Below are 22639 nucleotides of genomic sequence, written 5' to 3' on the forward strand. Positions count from 1 at the left end.
ACCCTCCATTTGGTTGAACGTAATGGGCAGCATGTGCAGAGAGCTGACCTGGACAACACCAAGTCTTCCTCTCCACTCTAAGCTCCTAGACGGACTTCGAGTTTGGCTCCTTAATTTCCTACCCTGTGTGGTACTGTTTGTTGTGTGACTTCGCTTTGTGCCTCTCTTCGTGTGAGGTGCCTGAAACCAAGCTAAATGTGTAGTGAAAGGTCACTGAGTTTGGAATCCTGAACTGGCTTTTCAACCGTGTCAATCTTGCTCTACCATTGACTCAAGCTGACATCGTGGGAAGACACAACTCACGAGTGTGTCTTCACAGCGCGCTGGCAACAATCTACAATGGCATGTTATTTGGCCAGAAGAAAATGAGGAAATCCTACCTGTAATAGGTCAACTTATAAGATATCAGAACGCTTATTGTATCTAAGTTCGGCTTAAACTCACCTTTCATAAATAATTGAGATAAAAGCTTATGTAGGTCCCCATTAGGGTTATCGGAAATTACTAACCGCCCTATCTCGCTTCTGTAACTTTGCCTGCTTGCTAAATGGATAACTTAGGTTGAAAACGCTCCCCCATCCCTTCTACCAAGATCTGGCCTAGGCAAAGACCCACATGTAAAAAGTCACGAACTCACTGCCCCACTGTATCGCAGGGGTCTAACTATGATTGGTCATTTTAAACCCTCTTAGGACAAAGAACTTTAAATTGATAGGTTCCCTCCAAAACTAACATCTGTACGTCACAATATAATTGGCTACCATGAAATGCTATAAATTGTAATTGGTTAACTAAACAATGACATAGTCTGACTTGCTGAAATCCATATAAGCTCTCTGCTATCTTTGTTCGGGACCATTCTCTGCACTTTTCTTCTTAAGATCAGGAGATCAGGTTTGGCTCGGCCGTGAATAAAATCTTGCCTCGCTTCTATGCAGCGTCTGGTAGTTTTTTTTCGATAGCACCCTGTTTCCCTACCATTTGCAACAGCATGGATAGAATTTGAAGGCATTAACTAAGCGAAATAAGCCAGAGAAAGGCAACTGCTGTATTACCTCACTTATCTGGAAAATCTAAACACACACACACACACACACACACACAACCACATAGAAAAAGAGATCAGATGTGTTGTTACCAGAGGTGGGATGGTAGCACGAGCAAATGGAGGAAGGTGGTCAAAATGTACACACTTCCCCTTGTAAGAGAAGTGGGAGGGGTATAATGCACAGCAGGGTGGCGGCACTTAGCACTGCTGTGTGGTACCCAGGAAAGTCATTACCAGGATAAATCCCCAGAGTTCTCATCACAAGGAGAACTTTTGTTTCTTGACTTCTTTCTTTTCTTAGTACCATATCTGTATAAGATGATGATGTCAGCTGAGCCTATTGTGATAATCACGTCACAACACATAGAAAACAAACTATCATACTGAACACCTTAAAGTTATTCAGTGATGTGTGTCAATTATTTCTCAAAAACACTGGAAAAAAAAACTCGGCACCTTTTATTCAAGTTTTTTAGAAAATGACTGCCTCTCTGCTTAGGAATTAAAAAAAAAAAAAAAAAAAGAAGGATCATTCTCTCCTTGAAGTCCCAAATAGCTGGGACTTTGGTATTTATTGTGTCCTCAGGCTTCTCCAAGCCGACATCCACTAGAAACTTGTATAAAAAGAAAAAAAAAAAGACAGAGCTCTAATTTGTATCTGTGTTAAGTACTTTGATATATTACCTTCAAGTCTGATTTCCTTTTTAAGGGAGAGAAGTCAGAGAAAAATCAAATGGGCACCTTAAATATGGGGTGATTAAGAAAAAGAAATAAAAGAGAGTGAGTTAACAGTTGACCAAACCGCTGCAGGGTATTCCATTTGTATTCCAGAGGATTCCTTAAAGGAGCCTTTGTTAACAGATGACTGACATAGATTTGCATTTAATTTCCTAGGAGGCACAGAAAATCCTAAACCATAGGTTATTTTAGAGTGTGGTGATTGATCAATTAATAATTGAATTCACAAAGACAAGACACAATCTTAGTTCATTGGAATACTCAATGAACAGTCAAAACATTTCTTCCAATGGATTTTTAAATGTTATTGTCAATGATTCACACTAGCTTAGAGCTAAAGGGCTTTCGCAAGAACATTGTGGTGAGCGATTGGCTATCAGGATGTGACGGCTGATGCAAACAATGATCATCTTTTGACAAAATAAAATAATAACGTAACATAACCAAAACCCCCCACATTTTGGCATAAAGAAATAATCTATATTAACTAGAGATTTGATACATTAACAAAATAATGACATTCATAAATAGCCACTGGGTATTTTAGAAATGTTGTATGTATTGATTTACAGGACCTTTCCCATACATGCAATATTATTTTTCATCCTTGAGTAGAAAAGGCAGCACACTCTATAAATGAGTCTTTCATACTGGCAAGTTCTAGTGGATGTACCTTAATGGGAATCATTCTTCGATGTTTTATTGAATGTACCACTCCACATGCATACTTTTTTTCTTTGCTCATCTCTCATTGTTTACATTCACTTGCATCTCACGTTTTACTCCTGTCTTCTCTTATTTTAAATTATTTTTCTTTTATTTTCCTTTTATTTTCTAATGACTTCATTCCCTTAAGATTTAAAAATCTCACGGTTAAGTGGTAGCCTTTATTCTCCCTATATATTCAAGGATTTAAAAATTACCTTTCTTACCAATACCAGTGCCAAACTAAAATCTCCAGTTCAGGTAAGGAGCCACTCTGGAAGCAATCAGTCTAGCATAAGACATTAATGTATCAACCTTTTGTAGGAGTTCTTTTACTTTTCGACAAAACCCTCCCACCACCATAAACACATCATCTTCAAACCCTATCCTACTTTCTAGTACTGTGATGAGTTTAATGCTTTAACCTGGTGGATTATCTCAGGTTCACTACCTGCATTTACTAACCCATTTGTTTTTAATGTGCAGTTTCTGTGCAGAAAAATAAATCACAGGCTTTCATTAAGTTTATTTTCTAATGTGAGAGAGTGACAAAAATCACACGAACAAAAGCATAGTCATAAATGCAAACACAATTTGCTGTAAATAGTAAAAAGTAAGAAAGAAAGAAACAAAGAAAGAAAGACAGAAAGAAAGAGAGGAAAAGAAAAGAAAAGAAAAGAAGAAAAGAAAAGAAAAGAAAAGAAAAGAAAAGAAAAGAAAAGAAAAGAAAAGAAAAGAAAAGAAATGAAAAAGGTCCAATAAAGCCAAACACATAGTTGAAGGTCAACTCTGGGACTTATATGGCACCCAAGTCAATGGTTGTCCTCTGACATGGGCGTTTGCACCTGGAGTAGGTGTTTGAAAACCATCCCAGATCTAAATTACACAATTTATAAGATGCTTTAGTAATCATTTATGCCTCTGAAAAGTCATTATTTTTTCTATGCTACTTTAACTTAAATCTTTGAGCACAACCAAGTTGCATTTGGGATCATCTAATAGGGGTGCATATTTTTATAACCATTCCTCTTTGAGGAGTTTACAGAATAATTTGTAGTGACTACAGAGAATTTATAATATGCAACCTGTAAAACAGTTTATTTAAAAATAAATGAAAATATAAGTCACTTCCTAGTATGGCTTCAGACACTCATTTTCTATTATGATGTAATAAAATCCCTGCCATGAAAGAGACCACCTATTTTAATAAATTCTGTTTTTTTTAACGATCTCCTCAGCCTAAAAGAAAAAAAAATGACAGGATACCATGAGAAATATTCATTTTGGAAAAAAAAAACAGGCATAAATGCAAGTCTCTGAGCTATATTATGAAAGGAATACATAAAAAAACAATGGCATAGAATGATTACCTTAGAAACACTTATTTCAAATCTAAAATAAGGTGACATGAAGGAAAGAGAAGAAAATATATCACGAATTACTTGAGTACAAGGGAATATCGAGTCATTTGTATTTCACTTCTACTTTTACATAACCTGGGGTTGAGAATATTGGAAAGGCCTGCGACAATTGTAGAGGACTTAAGGTGGGTTAGACATCAGATGATTCCAGAATGATTTAGCACACTGCATTCTCTATTATCTTCATCACCCAGGATATACGAAGTACCTCTTTGGCCGTCTTCAGTAGTGTACAACTGTGAAAGCCCCGCGGTATGAAAACCTTCAAGCACTAAGTTTGTTACCCTCTGCCTTTGGCGAACACAGGCAGATCCGGTAAGAAAGATCCTTTCTGCCAGCCACAATGGGAGGGCGTGAGACAAATGTCTTATTTGTTTTTAGTATTTTTCAAATTAATGTGTACTTAAAAGCCGTGTATGAAAATAACCCTGATTTATTGAGCTGTTCTCTGCTAAGCACAGGGCTGAAGGCTTGTCACATATTGACTCATTTAATCTCTAAAAGAACCCTGAGAGGTATTACTACTTCCTTTTTTTTTTTTTTCATTAGTGTAGAAGGCTTAATGTTTTAAATGAAGTCATGTGTTAGTTCCCTGACAAAGCCTAAAAAAGAGTGTGGGTGGGAGAAAGCAACAATGGCCAGGCATTTCAGATCTCAGACTCCAGATATTTAATCCTCAAATTCTGAGAAGTGGCAATGACCAACTCCGTATTTAAATGTGGAGATGACAACACTTTGCTCCCAGTTAAATCTCACCCAAAAGTTCCTATTTTGATTTTCCTTTTACCAAGACCAGGCTCTCCCAAGGTGGAGACACAAGAAATGTGTTTTTGTTGGTTATGAATCAGTTAGATTGATAGGTACACTTATAACGGAAACATGGAAATCATCAAAGTGAAAAATTAAACCACCTCATTTTAATTTGTCTGGCATACTTTTAATTTAGCCAACACTATTCCCTCAATATCTATGTGGACAGCCAAAATATTTTTAAAGTGTTAATGTATTCTTAGAAAACCAATAAAAAATATCCGAGTCTAAATGATTTTCTCCCTTCCTTTTTGTTAATACCTTTGTTTTAATTCTGAAGTTTGGAGGACTTTGTAGTTTTTCTTCAATAGGAAGAAACTCACTAGTTTCCCAAGCAAATTGCCCCACATAGCAAGTACAATTTTAACTAATATTTAATGATGAGATATGTAAGCATACTGGAAGAATACTTTGTAGTTGATGCTAGACTTGTTCTGCACATTAGGAAATTAAACACATTTATCTTTCTCCGGGTCACTGGAGACATATGTTTCTGAGATCTCCCAAAAGAAAAGAAGGAAGGAACGAACGAAGGAACGAAGGAAGAAACGAACGAACGAAGGAACAAAGGAAGGAATGAAGGGGGGATGAATAAATGAAGCAAGGAAAGAAGAGAACATTTTTCAAAGCCATAATACAAAAAAGAGATTACTGTCTTCTGCTCAGGTTTTTTCAAGAACACATTGCAAGATTAATTCTTGTCACATGGTAACTGCGTAATGCCAGCTCAAGAAAGCAAATACCAGAGCTACTAAAAGCAATGGGGAAATCAGTTATCATCAGAAACTTTGTCTTATATAGAGAAAATATACTGGCTAGCCACGTCTAGAATATATTCAGAATGCTGATGATTATTAAAATAGCCCACACTCATGAAGTCTTTCCTTTAGAGACAGTCTATATCTCTAAGCAACCAATGCTTATCCAGAAGAAAACCAAAGACTTTCCTTTTTTACTGTGTAAAGATTTCCATAATCTCAGGTTAGTCTTGAAGTTCTGGAGTTGTTTATTTTTTAATTAATATCTAATCCAAAAGAATTAAATGCACATTATTAAAAACATAAAATTGAGGGATTAAGCCTAGTAATTAAGAGTACCGGGCACATAATTTGACACTGAAGTTACAGGTTGACACTGTGCTAACATTTATGGAATATTGTTGCAAAATGCAAATCAGTTCTTAAGAGAGGTGAACAATTTTCCCATTGAATAATCCCACAATTAAGAAATAATATATTCACATAAATACAATCCTGGTCTAAATTTATTTAGAATCAATTAAATCAAATTAAGTCATAAGTTGATCAAACTACATGTCAAATTCCCATTACCCATTCTTTTTTTTATCAAATATACAGAGAGCAAGCTAAAAAAAAAAAAAAAGAAACATATTTGAATCTCATGTTTAATAAGAAAATGATTTGTTTAATGTTTATTTTTGAGAAAGAGATAGAGCGTGAGTGGCGGAGGGGCTGAGAGAGGACACACAGAATCTGAAGCAGACTCCAGACTCAGAGCTGTCAGCACAGAGCCCAACATGGGGCTTGAACCTTTGAATCATGAGATCATCACCTGAGCCGAAGTCAGATGCTTGCCAACTGAACCACCCATGCACCCTAAGAAAATGATTTTTTTAAGTTTATTTATTCATTATGAGAAAGACAGAGAGATTGTGAGTGGGGGAGGCACAGAAAGAGGAAGAATCTCAAAACTGTGAGATTATGACCAGAGCGGAAATATCTGATGCTTAACCAACTGAGTCACTCAGGCACCCCAGAAAATGAATTTTTTAAAGAAAGAAAATTATTAATTACAGTATTAAAATTAAGCTTTATCTTGGTCTTAATGTTTTAAGATTTTAAAAGTACATATAAACTGAAATTCCCAATTGTTCTTATCCCTAAGATATAGCTCCCTAAGAATTATTTTATCGGTTTGGGATATATATTATATATACTATACTATATATATTATACTATACTATATATTATATATACTATATCATATACTATATATATCTCACAGTCCAAAACTTTATCTTCTTGACCACAAGAAATTTGTGTTCCTTATTGAATCATACCCCATCCAGGAAATTTCTGACTTGTCAGAGAGTATTTCTGCAAACCCATCCTGATTGTCTGTCACCTTTAATTTAAAATAGTTCTTTCTGCCTCTTTGGTTAGGGTTATTCCTAGTCATCTTATGGTTTTTGGTCCAATTATACACAAAAAAAAATTCAAAATGGATAAAAGACCTAAATGTGAAACAGGAAACCATCAAAATCCTAGAGGAAAACAGTCAGTGACCTCTTTGATAACGGCTGTAGCAAATTCTTACCAGATACGTCTCATGAAGCAAGAAATACAAAAGCAAAAATGAACTATTCAGACTTCATCAAGACAAAAACCTTCTGCACAGTGAAGGAAACAACACACAAAACTAAAAGGCAACCTTCGGAATGGGAGAAGATATTTGCAAATGACATATCTGATAAGAGGTTAGTATCCAAAATTTATAAAGAACTTATCAAACACTTGGTTTCTACTCAGGTCATGATCTCACGGTTCATGAATTTGAGCTCTGTCTGTGTCAGGCTCTGTGCTATCAGTGTGGAGCCTGCTTGGGATTCTCTCTCTCCTTCTCTTTCTGGCCCTCCCCCACTTGTGCTGTCTCTGAAAATAAATAAACTTAAAAAAAAAAGAATCATGAATATGACAAAGAGGAAAAAAAGTGGAATGTATACAAAATCCAATGGGACATCTAGAAATTAAAATAAGATCTGAAATAAATAATACAACTGATGAGATCAGTACTTAGATACTACTGAAGAAATAAGAAACTAATAGAGACTATTCAAAATGAAGTGCAGAGAGCAAAAGGCTGAAAAATGAAATAGGCAAGGATGATTGATTTGTGAAAAGTATCAAGCTATCTTCTCTATGTGTGACTAAAGTCTAGGAGAACCAGGAGGAGGAAAAGTAAACAAAAATATATATTATGGAGAAAGTACAGCCATTTTTTCAGATTTTATGAAAATTTTAAGACCACAGATCCAAACTCAATGAAAGCCACAAAAGTCAAGCAAAAAACATAAATCTACACAATCTACCTTATATGCAGATGCTGTCAACCAATATGACAAAAACAAAACAAAACAAAACAAAACAAAAGACCTCAAAATTAGGTACAGACAAATAGTGATAAGAATACCCACAATTTACTTGTCAGAAATTTAACAAGACTGAAGACAATAAAGAAGTATCTGTCATTTTTTTTAACGTTTATTTATTATTATTGAGAGACAGAGAGACACAGAGTATGAGAAGGGGAGGGGTAGAGAGTGGGGAGAACAGAATCCGAAGCAGGCTCCAGGCTGTGAGCTGTCAGCACAGGGCCCAACGCGGGCTCAAACTCACAAACTGTGAGATCATGACCTGAGCCAAAGTCAGTCGCCTAACGAACTGAGCCACCCAGGGGCCCCAATAAAGAAGTATCTTTAAGTCACTGAAAAGGAAAACAAAAACAGAAACAGAAACAAAAACAAATCCTTTCAACCCAAGTTTTCACACACATTGAAAAATATCTTTTAAAAATGTAGGTGAGGGGCACCTGGGTGGCTCAATCAGTTGAGTGTCCAACTCTTAATTTCGGCTCAGGTCATAATCTCATGATCCATGTGTTTGAGCCCCAAGTCGTGCTCTGTGCTGACAGTGCAGAGCCTGCTTGGGATTCTCCCTCCCTCTCCCTCCCTCTCTGCCCCTCCCCCACTCACACTATAGTTGTCTTTCTTAAAATAAATAAATATAAATATATATATATATACACACACACAAATATATATATACAACTATATATTATATATATATATATATATAATGTGACCAAAGTAACAAGAATATTTTGGGGTGTAATAACACAAAAATAAGTGAAATGCATGGCAACAATATCACAAAGGACAGGATGTAGGAAATGAACATATATTGTTGTAGGTTTTAAATTCTTGGTTAAATAGTTGAATAGGATTTCTATATAAACTGTGATAAATTGCATTTTGGAGACCTTAGAGCAACCACAAAAATTTAAAAAGAAGTGTTAAAGATGATAGTCCAAATGAAAAAATATTAAGTTAAACATAAAAATATTATCTGTTCATTGAAAAAATCCAGAAAAGGAAGAACAAGGAAAAAATTGGACAAATAGAAAATAGGTATGATGATGATAGATTTGAAATCAATTATATTGTTTATTACTTTAGGAGAAAATGGTTGACACATTCTACTTAAAAGACAGATTGTCAGGTTGGAAAAATGAAAGCAAAATATCCAACTATATGCTGTTTGTAAGATCCTGCCTTAAATGTAAAGCACAGATTCATTAAAATTGAATGAATGATAAAAATACACAGTGCTATAAGTGAGCAAAAGACAGCTGGAATGATTCTATTAATATCTGGAAAATAAATATGAGGAAACAAAACATTACAAAAGAAAAAGAGATACATGTTAAAATAATAAAATGGTAAAAGTATCAAGAGGATGTGAGAATCCCCAAAGCGTAAGACCTTAAAAACATAGCTTCAAAATACATATGGTAAAAATTGGCAAAATTTAAATGGAGAAATAGGCACATGTATGTGCTTCCCCTTCCCTGACTGAGAGAACAAGGAGACAGAAAATGAGAAGGAACACAGAAGACTCTAACACCATCCAGAAACTCACGTTATTGATATTTATAGAATACTCCACCCAACGTTGAGCACATGCACATTCTTTACAGGTGCATGCAGATATTCAGCGAATAGACCATATTTAAGACCGTGAAAGAAGCTTCTCTACATTTGTTTAAGTGACTAAAATGATGTAACTATATTTTCTGACCACCACACAGAGTAGAAAACATTCAGACGCCTCAAAAAGCCCTACCTTGTGGATGCCAAACAACAAATCCTAAATAACATGTAGGAACAAAAAAGAGTTATCACAGGATATATTTTAATTCAATACAAATAAAAAGAAAACATTTAAATTTGTGAGACGCAACCAAAGCAACAGAGGGCAATTTATAGCATTATAGTATTGTATGAGAAAACAAAATGTCTAAAATTTATGATTGAAGCATTCACTTGAGAGACTAGAGAAGATCAAAATAAACACAAAGCAAACTGAAATAATATATAAGAAAAAATCGATGAAATAATATTAAAAATAAAGAAAAGCAACAAAATTAAAAGTCAGATCTTGACAAGGCTAATAAAAGTTACACTCATTTGGTCAGGCTGATCACGAAAACAAAAGGGAAAGATCTGAAAATAAAATTACTACTATCAGGACAGAAAATGGAAATATTATTATATGTGCTATAGGTACGAAAAATAAGTAAATACTATAAACAACTTTAAGCTAATAAATTCAATACTTTGCATAATTGGACATATTTCTTGAATGAGTCAAACTAGCAAAGCATGTTTAAAAAATTGATTGACAATGGGGCGCCTGGGTGGCGCAGTCGGTTAAGCGTCCCACTTCAGCCAGGTCACGATCTCGCGGTCCGTGAGTTCGAGCCCCGCGTCAGGCTCTGGGCTGATGGCTCGGAGCCTGGAGCCTGTTTCCGATTCTGTGTCTCCCTCTCTCTCTGCCCCTCCTCCGTTCATGCTCTGTCTCTCTCTGTCCCAAAAATAAATAAACGTTGAAAAAAAAAATTTATAAAAAAAAAAAATTGATTGACAAAAATAGCAACGTAAGTATTTAAAATTGAATTTGTAGTTGTTGCTGCTTCTCACAGCAGTCTTGTAATTCACTTTTAGAAGTAATTCTGTAAAGCCTATATTCATTGTCATGTATGGCCACTGAAGTCTCCCATGAGCTCACTTCATGGTCAGCTGATAATTGAATAGCCTGCTTAAATGCTTAGAAACTGTAAATCAGTGTGCAGTGGGGGGGCGGGGGTGAGGGGAAGGGGGGCGAGGCTTCAAAGCAGAGGCAGGCCATTTACTTCTGTGCCTGAGCCTTTACAGACTGCCAGCCAAGGACCTCCAAACCAGCAGAGGTTTTAGAGTCTGCTTTGGTATGTACCCAACCCAGACGAATATCTACATGTGAACATTTCAGTAACTATGGGCATCTCATTTCTTATCTTCCCTTTTAAACTTTTTGAAAATATGTCTGTACCTATGTTTAGCACACGCCCAGAGAGAGATCTCTGAATCAGGTCAAATAAAGATGTGTCTTTAAAGTGGGGTCTTCCAGGGAACCACCAGACATGTTGAATGATAATAATTCTTTACAAGTGAGCCATTCTAGGGGCACCTGGAGGCTCAGTGGGTTAAGTGTCTGACTTTGGCCAGAGTGGAGCCTGCTGGGGATCCTCTGTCTTCCTCTCTTTGCCCCTCCCCTGCTTGCTCTCTCTCTCTCTCTCTCTCTCTCAAAAATAACATGAACATTAAAAAAAAAAAAAAAGTGAGGCTTTCTAAAGGCATGGGCTCCATTTTGTTCCCCATATCCCAGGAATGTATATGCTACTTTTCAAGAACCCTGCTGAGATGGAACAGGTTAAAATGGCCCCAAACTCGCTGTTTTCATGATCTCGCCTCATTTCTTGGATAAACATTCTCAGGTTGTTTCATAATTTTGGCTAATTTCTAGAGTTCTGAAAAAGTTGATTCTGACAATCTGTGCCATTTGCTGCTCCTTTTAGGAGGAGTGACTTCTCAAAGATTCTCATTCTGCCACTCTTTCCAGCATCATCCAATTTGCTTTACTGAACTTATTAACGCGATATTTTGGACATACCTTCTGCTGCTTAATCTTCACTGTAAATTCTCAGTGCATCGGAATATATTTCTAAATCTCTGATATCTTCCCACAACAGAGCTGTGGCAAATCCTGCCAGCAAACTAGTTTGGAGAGGACAAAAGGAACCTCTCGATGGCACTGCCCATTGGCTAGGGATGTCTTAACGACATTAGAAGGACACGTAAATATTATTAACTTTCAAGCATGGGTCATATGTAAATCAGCCCAATCCCGGTGTATTGCCAAATAAATCTGAGAGAAACCAGTCAAGTTTTTCTTTCAAGAAAAGAAAGTTTGGATTTTGTGAGAAAGAACTGAATTTGGATTTTGTGTGAAAGAACTGAAATTTTAAAAGATAAAATTTGTTACTCTAGTGCTCTCCTTTTTATAGTTACTTATAATAATTGATGTATTTCCAAGTATTTGAACCAAAGGGTAAATAATGCTATTGGTAACCTCTTGTCTCAGAAAAATTCTAGTATAAAATGTTTTGCACTCATGGATGTGAAGATATCACATAATTTCAAAGCACAATATATTTATTTATCACTTGATAGGAAAGTAGCTGTTCCACTCAAAATTTGGTTATTTCTACTGCATTTATAGCCATAGCACTGTTTTATTTTATTTTATTTTATTTTATTTTATTTTATTTTATTTTATTTTATTTTATTATTTTTTTCAGCATACTACAACCTGTTTTTATTTTTTACAGTGTCATATTAAAGTTTCAGGGGTTCATTTAGTAACTGTTTAACACAGAATTTCTAAACATTTGTGAGTATGATCATCATATTGGGGTGAATGGGTAATGACTAGTTCCAACCAAAGAAATTGTTTCCAATGACACTTTTAATGGGAATTCTTCACCGAGAGGTGGAATTTTTTTTTTTTTCCAAATCAAACTCTTGGTGTAATCAGCTTTATTTTACATCTAGTGAGGGCTTTTTTTTTTTTTTTTTTTTTTTTTTTAATTTACATCCAAGTTAGGTAGCATGTAGTGCAACAATGATTTCAGGAGTAGATTCCTTAATGTTCCTTACCCATTTAGCCCATCCCCCCTCCCACAAAGCCTCCAGTAACCCTCTGCTCTCCATACTTAAGAGTCTCTCATGTTTTATCTTCCTCCCTGCTTTTATATTATTTTTGCTTCCCTTATCTTGTGTTCATTTGTTTTGTATCTTAAAGTCCTCATATGAGTCAAGTCATAAATATTTGTCTTTCTCTGACTAATAATACCCTCCAGTTCCAACCATGTAGTTGCAAATGGCAGAGTCCATTCTTTTTGATTGCCAAGTAATACTCCATTGTGTGTGTGTGTGTGTGTGTGTTTGTATATGCGTGAGTGTGTGTATAATCTCTTTATCTTTAAATATCTTTATCTATTTATCCATCGATGGACATTTGGGCTCTTTCCATACTTTGGCTATTGTTGATAGGACTGCTATAAACATTGGGGTGCCTGTGCCCCTTCGAAACAGCATACCTGTATCCCTTGGATAAATACCTAATAGTGGCATTGCTAGGTCGTAGGGTAGTTCTATTTTTAATTTTTTGAGGAAACTCCATACTATTTTCCAGAGTGGCTGCACCAGTTTGCATTCCCACCAGCAGCCATAGCACTATTTTAAAAAGAATTTTATATGTAATTCAGGTAGTTCATGAGAAAGAGTAACTTCTTTCAATTATGATAATATATACTAACTTACATGGATAGCCCCGGGATAACAGTGAGTAGCTCATATATATTATTTTCCTTTGGTCAGATTTCCTCCTGGAGATAGTATTTTAAAAGTTATAAAATGAATTATTAATGTACATGAAGAAATAGATAAAGTCTATTTGCAAAGATCAACTATGCAGAGTGGCTTATGAGCTCATAATCAATAAAGAAAGGAGGCCTGAGTAAATGTCCTTAAAGTCTGTAAATGTGGGATATTGATGAATACAGGGCATAGATAATTGTGCCGTATCAACAGTAGAGTCAGAATGGTCTTTCATGGTGAGGGAAAATGTTCTGGAAATGGCATCTGAAGAGAAACTTCTCAGGCTCCTTATTGAATCATTTTGTAGGTAGTTTACTTACTGGTATGGCTTGATTCCAAACTATAATAAAATAGCAACTTTTAATAATTCTCCTAGAGAGATACAGAGTACATGTTGTTCTTTTATAGCAAAACCTAAGGTACTTGTTTGGAGTTCAAAACAACATTCAAATGTATACATTTATTAATGTGAAAAGCAGGGATTTTCCTTTTCAGAGATTCCTTTCAATAAAGTCATATGAAATTAAAATTGGCTGCAATACAAGATTTATTTTTAATTTTAGCTTTATTTGTGATGCTAGGTATTTGATAATAATAAAAAAAAAAGTCTTTTAAAAACTTCTCTAGTTTTTTTTTCTCTCGACATCTCCATATATCTTTCTCAATGGCTCCCTATTTTTTAAAAAAAAATATTCTTTATTTGTTTTTGAGAGAGACAGCGAGACAGAGTACGAGTGGGGGAGGAACAGAGATAGAGGGAAGCACAGAATCTGAAGCGGGATCCAGGCTCTGAGCTGTTAGCACAGGGCCCACCATAAGGGGGCTGAAACTCACACGTTTGTAAGGCTGAAACTCACAAACCAGAAGACCATGACCCAAGTCAGGGTGGTTAACCAACTGAACCACCCACGCACCCCATCCTGATATAATAGTTTAAAGAACTATTTGCAACCTCAAGGAAAGGAAAAATGTCCCACTCACGTCTGAATTATCCCTAGCTCCACAACATAACCTCCACACAGTACAGGATGCAATCCAAATTTAAACAATGTATGAAAAAAAAAACTGAAAATGTGACCTGTTCACAAGAGAGACAGAAAAAAAAAAAAAAATAGTAGACAAATGAGCAGATACAGAAGCCAAGAATTTTTCATATATTTTCTACATTCTGCATATGGACATTTCAGCCCACAGATTGGACAGCACTGCCTCAAGTAGTATGCAAATTTAGAAACATCTGTGATCTAGTCAAGTTCCTTTGGAATATTATTTACATTCAGGATACAATATACAATGATTTGGTGGAATAAGGAATGATTTTCAGAAGCATTCTTTTTCCCTCATTTGTTTATTACTTATAATTTGCTACTTACAATTTGCAAACATACATACAACCAAATTTGCTAGAAAAATGCCTTTATTTTTCTTTGCACTTTGACTTATGCTTTAATGATATCTAAAATTTCTTTTAGGGGCGCCTGGGTGGCGCAGTCGGTTAGGCGTCCGACTTCAGCCAGGTCACGATCTCGCGGTCCGGGAGTTCGAGCCCCGCATCGGGCTCTGGGCTGATGGCTCAGAGCCTGGAGCCTGTTTCCGATTCTGTGTCTCCCTCTCTCTCTCTGCCCCTCCCCCGTTCATGCTCTGTCTCTCTCTGTCCCAAAAATAAATAAAACGTTGAAAAAAAAATTAAAAAAATAAATAAAATAAAATTTCTTTTAATGTTTATTCATTTTTGAGACAGAGAGAGCAAACGTGAGCAGGGGAAGGGCAGAGAGACACAGAAGGAGACACACAATCGGAAGCAGACTCCAGGCTCTGAACTGTCAGCACACAGCCCTAGGCAGGGCTTGAACCCACGAGTTGTGAGATTATCACTTGAGCCCAAGTCGGACATTTAATCGACTAAGCCACCCAGGTGCCCCATGCATGAAGAATATCTAGACTCTTTTCCATTAAGTTTATTATTTATGCTGTAACAGGCAAAATTTTAACAACTTTTGAAATTTCTATTTAATCTCCCAAACTTTTCCTGTTATATGAATTGTTAAATGCTAAACACTAGAAAAATACACACACATTTCATATTTTTCTATAAGAATTTTTTGCCTAGTTTTACATGTTTAAAGATGTTTCGTTGTTTATTATTTCAAAAGTTCTCCCAAAATTCTTATTGATAATTCGCAGAGAAATCTTTCAATGCTATTATCTTCCAAAGTAGTTTCCATGAACACCTGAGGTTTTCTTTGTTTGATGGCTACAACTTCCTAAAATTTTGGATTTTTATGTTTACATTTATTAATAACCAAGATAATATGCATACTGGCTGTAAAACATATCTTCAGTATCATTGGAAGTAATATGTTTCTTTAATTCACCTAAAAATTACCTGAATCTGTATGAAAATGTATTTTGTAAGCAATGCCAAAGGAAGTATTACTCATGACATCATCATCATTTTCTTTCATATTTATGGAACACTTTTTATAATTCCTATTTTCCTGAGCACTTTACATGAACTAATTTATTTAATCATTCCAGTAAATTTATTAAGTAGACAACATTTTATTATTTTAATGCTATTGATGTGAACATATACTTAGAGAAGTACTTAATTTCCCAAAATCACATGGCTAGAGGCTCTGTCTGCCCCAGACCTAGTATCTAATAGCTGCATACACTGTTTTTGAAACCTCTGGCAGTCTGCTTTTCAGCATCAAATCAAACAGGAGAGGGTAGGGTCCTCTTTTTCATCTCTGGGCCTGATTTAATACTTGGCTGACTGTGGTTTGGGATTTCCAAGGTGCATTTCTGTAGGCTGAGAGGTGGTGTTCCAGGAGGGCCAGGCGGGAGGGGAGGCATGGGGGCAGACAGCATACATGTCTCCAGGGTACAGATTTGCTTGCTGTGAGTTGAATTGTGTCTCCCACCTCCCCACAACGCGCACACACACACACACACACACACACACACACACACACACACACACAGATATGGTGTTCTAATCCCAAGAATCTCAGAAAGTGACCATATTTGGAAATAGTGTTGTTGCAGATGTAATTAGTTAAGGTGAGGTCCTGCTAGAGTAGAGTAATCCAGTAGGACTGCTGTCCTGCTACGAAGAGGAGAAGGGACAGAGACAGGCACAGGGAGAATACCATGTGATCACCGAGGGAGGTAGAGACTGAAGCAACACATTTATTAGCCAATGAACGCTAAGGATTGACAGCAACAGAAGTCAGGAGAATGGCAAGGAAAGTATTCTCTGCTCGAGGCTTCAGAGGGAGCATGGCCCAGATGACAAATTGATTTCAAACTTAGCCTCCAGAACTGCAAGAGAATACGTTTCTATTGTTTTAAGTCAACCCCTTGGTGTTACTTTGTTTCAGCAAACCCAGGAAATTGAGACACTGCTCTCAACCAATTATTAGAATGAAAAACCGATCATAAATAACACAACCATTTCAAAAAACTAGGCTTGAATGAAATACATTCTCAAATACCACACTTCAACAATTATACTAATGCATATAATTTGAATATATCTACAAACCTTACTTCAGTATCTACAGATGGCTTAAACTTGGCACTAACAAATCACCACATACTTTCTAAAATTGCATACTTATAATGCCTGATACCCAAATGCTACACAGCGTCCTAACATTAAGCCAATAGCATATGTTATAGACCAAAGTTGTATACACGGACACTAGAGCAAGAAAGGAGTCCTAATAAAATTGTTATATACGTATGTCTCCTCGTTTCCAATTGTGTAGTGTAGCATTTAAATGATGAAGACAATCTTACTGTCCAATGCCGTGACTCCTAAATTATTGCAAAAAGTTTTGTTTTCTCAGGTTACAAGTACAATAAAAGTTTACGTGCTACGTAAACAAACTAATTGACATCGTTTCGGATTTATTAGAGTCATTAAAAACTAATATATTATTAAACAATAGAAATACTTTAAACTGACTACTTCTAGGCACAGTAGAGTCAAATAAATGCACAGCTGTATGTAAATGCTTGAAAAATAACAATAATTGTCGTTTGAAAGTCAGTCAGAAGTAAAGAGAATTTTTATACCAAGCCTAAGTGACATACGTATCTGCGGCTATCTTGATAGGTAAAAATTAACCCAGACAGATACGATGAAAGACCTAATGTCAATGTAAAATGCATTATGTTCTTCTTGTATGTGAGGCACCGTTATTTATCATACGGGTCCAAAGTCAGCCTCGCATCCTTTTGTCTCTTATTTATTTCCTATCTTTCAGAAATACTGTAACATACCAGTTAAGTTAGTTTTGTGTCTGTTAAGATAACTTTATTTTTTTTTTACATGAATGCTCATAGTAACTTTATATATAATAGCCAACAACTGCAAACAACCAAAACGCCCATCAGCAGGTGAATGGATGAACAAATACAGTATATCCATACACTGGATTACTACTCAACAGTAAAATGCAATGAACTATTTATTAATACACACAAATAAAACATGGAAAAACTCAAAATAAGTTATGCCAACTGAAAGAAGACAGACACAAGTGAGTACATACTATATCATCCCAATTATATACAACTCTAGAACATTCAAACTAATCTGTGGTGTCAGTATAGATCAGTAGTTGCCTGGGAGAAGTGGGGAAGAGGAAGGGGCCAGCTGGAGAAATTACAAAGGGGGGCATTCAGTTATCTCTCCAAGAAGCCCACTCCCCCTCACTGAGTAACCAAGGATAGCTTCATTCTGGAGAAATCTCTGAGTCATCTGAGGGCTACCTGGTGCTGTTTTTAAAACACTTGAAGGTCTCTTAGGACTGTCCTAACTCTTAAGTCAGTGTTTCCAGGAGGAAACAAATTTCTGCTTAGTTTTCCAACAAGTAGTACGAGCCCAAGGTCATATATAGTGCTGCCGGAAAGAACATGTTGCTTACAGCAGTTGGGGCTTCTTCTTAAGTGGAAGCTACATCAGCTTGGAAGCAGAGGTTGACATTGGTTCCAAATGCCCTCCTGCCTGGCTGGTAGGCCTTAGAGTTTCTAATTCAGTTTGAATAACTGAATCCTTACTTAAAATAATAATAATAATAATAATAATAATAATAATAATAATAACGATGACGTTTATTTATTTTTGAGAGAGAGAGACAGAGCATCACCGGGGGAGGGGCAGAGGGAGGGAGACACAGAATCCAAAGCAGCTCCAGGCTCTGAGCTGTCAGGACAGGGCCCAACACAGGGCTCAAACCCACGAACTGCAAGATCATGACCTGAGCCGAAGTTGGATGCTTAACCGACTTAGCCACGCAGGTGCCCCTGAATCCTTGTTTTAAAGGGATAGCCTGAGGGTAGTCAGTCCTATCTGGCATGTTTGCCCAGGCCGCGAGACATTTTTCTATCACACAAAACGACTGAGAATGGAAGTGTGGAAGATATCCAGACGGATTGATAATGTGTGCATGGGAGTTACAGGAGTTGACAGCATCCTGTCTGTTTCTGATACATTTCTCTGTACTTTAAGGAGAGCCATGATCCATTGTAGGCAAATTGATCTTTTAGGGGATGGGCAAACCCAGCTATTAGTTAATTTTAAGGGATTTTTAACAGTTTGGGAGAGCCAATCACAATGTTTTCTTTGGGAGGAAGGTTGTTGGGCTTTTGTTTTGAAATACAAAGTTGATTTATGCCTTTTCTTTCCCTGTACCTCATGGTGTCTAGGGTATACCTCTAGATGTATCTTTCTTTTAAGTCAGCTACTTTCTAACTATCAGTATGTCTATTCATTTTTTTTTCATTTTTTCACATTTTTTAAATGGGCAGATATAAGGGGTGTTGTATAGTAAAATAAGATTTTAATTCTCTGATGTAAAATAGATCAACAAAGATAGACGGAGCCCATCTTATTACTCTTAGTCTAAAACTAATGGACAGTATAAGAGTGGTGCAAATATAAATATACAGTTAAGTTCTCTGTAAACCAGGAACTTTTCTAAATAGTTACTGAAAAATAACGTATAGAAAGTGCAATGCTGGCAGAGATGAGTCTGAATCTGATTCGTACAAACATTCTGCACGGGGAGAGAAGTTTTCCATTCCTTGTAGTTTGGCTATTTGTAGACCTGGTCTAGCCTTTCCCTGAAAACAATAAACCATGCTTGCCAAAACGTTTTAAGCCTTCTTGACCGTGTTCACGATCTGGCAAGAAAATAAAGAATATTGTGCCAAAGACAAAGTGATGACAGATAGAGATAACTAGATCATCGAAGCATGAATTTTCCTAGAGGTTCATTACAACACAGTGGGATTTTGAGGTTTTGTTTATAAGTCTTGAAGGTTCTGCACTGAAGAGAAAAGCCTAGGCTCATCCTAAGTGATAGGCACTATAGGATAGTCCCCTAAATGTAAAACCTCAATGTAATAGTGAACTAGAAGTAAAATACTCCCCCACTCTGCCCAAGAGGAGTTTTTCGAAAATAGCCTTCATCAAAGCATGGTCATGAGTGGAAGAGTACTACTAGTAATAATAACAACATTAGTAAAAAAAAAAAAGAGAGAGAGAGAGAGAGAGAGAGAGAGAAAGAAGAAAAAAAGAGAGAAAGTAGAAAAAAGGAGTAAAAAAGGGAGAGGAGAAAAAGGAAAAGAAAGAAGTTGAAAGAAGGAGAAGAAGAGGAGGAGGAGAGAATTATGTGCATTTGAGAAACTGTCAACAAAGCCAGCCAACTCTCTTAGGTGTTTGACAAATAAATGAAATCCTCTTAAGTGGATTTTTAAAACTCAGATCAGTAATTTAATTTAAAATAATTCCAAGTCATAGTGAGCCCAGGCTGCTGAGAAAAAAAAAAAAAAACAAAAAAAACAAAAAAAAACAATTACAGATTCTCTCTAGAGAAATCCATTTTAATACAAAGAATTCTCACACCTCAAAGAAAAGTGAGAAATGCATGTTGAAAAACCGACAAAATACACAAGAAACCACCATATGTAAATACCAGTAGAAACAACAGAAAACAGCCATACTCACAAAGCCATCGTCAATCAGAATTATCGAACTCAAGAGAGGAACTGAGTATAAGTGACGTTCACTTTTTTCCATAAGTGAACTAAATTGTTTAAATATGTTCAAATAATAAGTTCTTTAAAAAAATCTTTAGAGCTAAAAATAAAATATTTGAAACAAAAGAAAACCAATCCGCTTAGAAGTTCAGACACACCTGAAAGGGAAATTGTTAGTTGGAAGATAAAACAATTACCATCATCATCACCATCAGAATGCACTTTTGAGAGGGAGGATTGTAAACATGAAGACTTATAGGAAATGCAGAGGTTTAAGAAAATAAATAAATGCAGTGGTTTGAGAGATGTTGAGTTCTAGAAAGAAAAGAAGAAGCTGGAAAAAAAAAAGACAGTATTTGAAGAACTGATGGCTAAAAATATTTTCAAAATTGATTTCAAAAATTTCAGGTTTGGTTCCCCAGATGTAAACCAAAATTAAATCTATTGAATTCTTTTTTTGGTTTATTTCAATTTTGAGTTTATCCCAAGATACTCTTAGCGGGGAATGGAAAAGCAAGGTAGGAAAGCAAAGGAAGTCAAGACAGTGTGCCTTAGTAAGCAGGTTCCCACTGTGGATACATGAACTCTAGCTCGCTGGGGCCTTTGGGGATGGTGTGGATCAGGGGTGGCACACTTTTCTGTAGAGTCAGGAGAGTAAATATGTTAAACTCTGTCAATCATCCAGTCTCTGCTGTGATTACTCAGTCCTGTTGGAGTGCAAAAGCAGCCACAGACCATGTGTAAAAGAATGTGTGTGGCTGTGTCCTAACAAAATGGTACTTAAAGAACAAGCAGCTGGATTTCGGGGGCTCCCAGCACCCAAAGCATAACATAGCATTATCTCATACAAGTGAGCACAACTCTGCCTCTCAGAAGTGCGTTCTGATGGTGATGATGATGGTAATCGTTTTATCTTCCAACTAACAATTTTCTTTGCAGGTGTGAATGAACTTCTGAACTTTCCTATTGATTTTTTTTTAATTTCAAATATTTTATTTTTAGCTCTAAAGACTTTATTTTTAAAGAACCTATTATCTGAGTGTATTTAAACAAGTGTTCACCCTCCATTTCCTGCTCCTCACTGGCTGCCTACGAGTTGTTCCCAAAGTTGTTAATTCTCCAGCTTACCCCCTGCCCTGTGAGCAGCCTGGGAACACAAGGACAGAACAAAACCCTTGGGTAGCGGTAGCGGTAGCGGGGTCCCAGTGGCTTCCTTAGAAAGCTGTCAAATTGGCAGGGACTGGGGCGCATATAGATGTGGCTCTGGCAAGGGTCTGAGATAGAATTCAACCAACAAATCTGGATGCCCATAAACGTGAAGCTTTACGAGGAGAAAAGAACCAATTGCAAACACACGAGTCAGCAAGTCAAGTACAAAGAGTCTATTCAATTGCCAGAGCAATGAATGCACAAACATGTTGAAGACCGAGTATCCAATAGTTGCTCCAGTGTCAGTGCCACCAAAACAAGAGCCTGCCATATAAACCTGCCACTACAACTATGATACTAGGTAGGAGCTCTCATGGGGCGTTCTGTGAATTCAGTACATCTGAAGAGGACACCATGCCTGACAAAGGTGGCTACGGGACTCGTGACCTCCAAATAGTAAAGCCTCCACGTCATTGTTCACATGCTACGTTTTCTGCAAGTTCCTTTCACAGGTAAACTCTGGAACTTTACCAAGAATTGGATTCTGGAAAGTTCAGTCTTCAGCCTGGGAGCTGAGTTGTGATGGTAAAACATGGTAACAGACAATCCAGTGTGCCAAGTGAGCTCCATCATGGAGTTGAGCTTTATTTCTGTGGTTCTTGAGCTCACCATTTCTCCTCTCCTTAAGACACCCCAGAAAAAAAATGCCACGGTCATGATCAAACTCCAGTTAGAGTAGTAGAGGTACCTGACCTCACATATCTAATATTTAGACCTGTTGTCTGCACTCAGCAGATGACAGTGAATCTCTGTCAAGATCAGAACCACTTCTCCTACTCCAAATTGACCTGCTAAATAAGTGCTCTTTTTTATGTCACGAAAATTGATCCACACGAATGGGCTGCCATCACAAAAGACAGATACGTGACATTGGCTCTGGGGACAGACAGCAGCAGAGGCTGGCAAAGCGTTGAATAAACCATTAGCAAAGGCTGGAAAAATAGTAAGACATTTACCTTTGCGGGCTGGAATAAAAGGTCATCTTATTATCTAATAGCCTTATGATTGGCCCAATTGTTCCTCCCAGCAGTTTGGGAAGAATAACTAATGAACTTGCTGGTTTGCCTGTGGGTATCTCCTGGTAAATGCTGGAAG

The 22639-nt window shown here is 36.7% G+C and overlaps 1 long non-coding RNA gene across 1 annotated transcript in view; it reads right to left on the reverse strand.

Annotated features, from left to right (window-relative positions):
* LOC121032806 (uncharacterized) overlaps nt 1–22639 on the reverse strand; it is a 181210-nt gene that overhangs the window by 109638 nt on the left and 48933 nt on the right. The gene's annotated exons all lie outside the window — the stretch shown is intronic.

Source organism: Herpailurus yagouaroundi, unplaced genomic scaffold (assembly GCF_014898765.1).
Source record: "Herpailurus yagouaroundi ecotype Mexico unplaced genomic scaffold, PumYag 142, whole genome shotgun sequence".
Classification (NCBI taxonomy): Eukaryota; Metazoa; Chordata; class Mammalia; order Carnivora; family Felidae; genus Herpailurus; species Herpailurus yagouaroundi.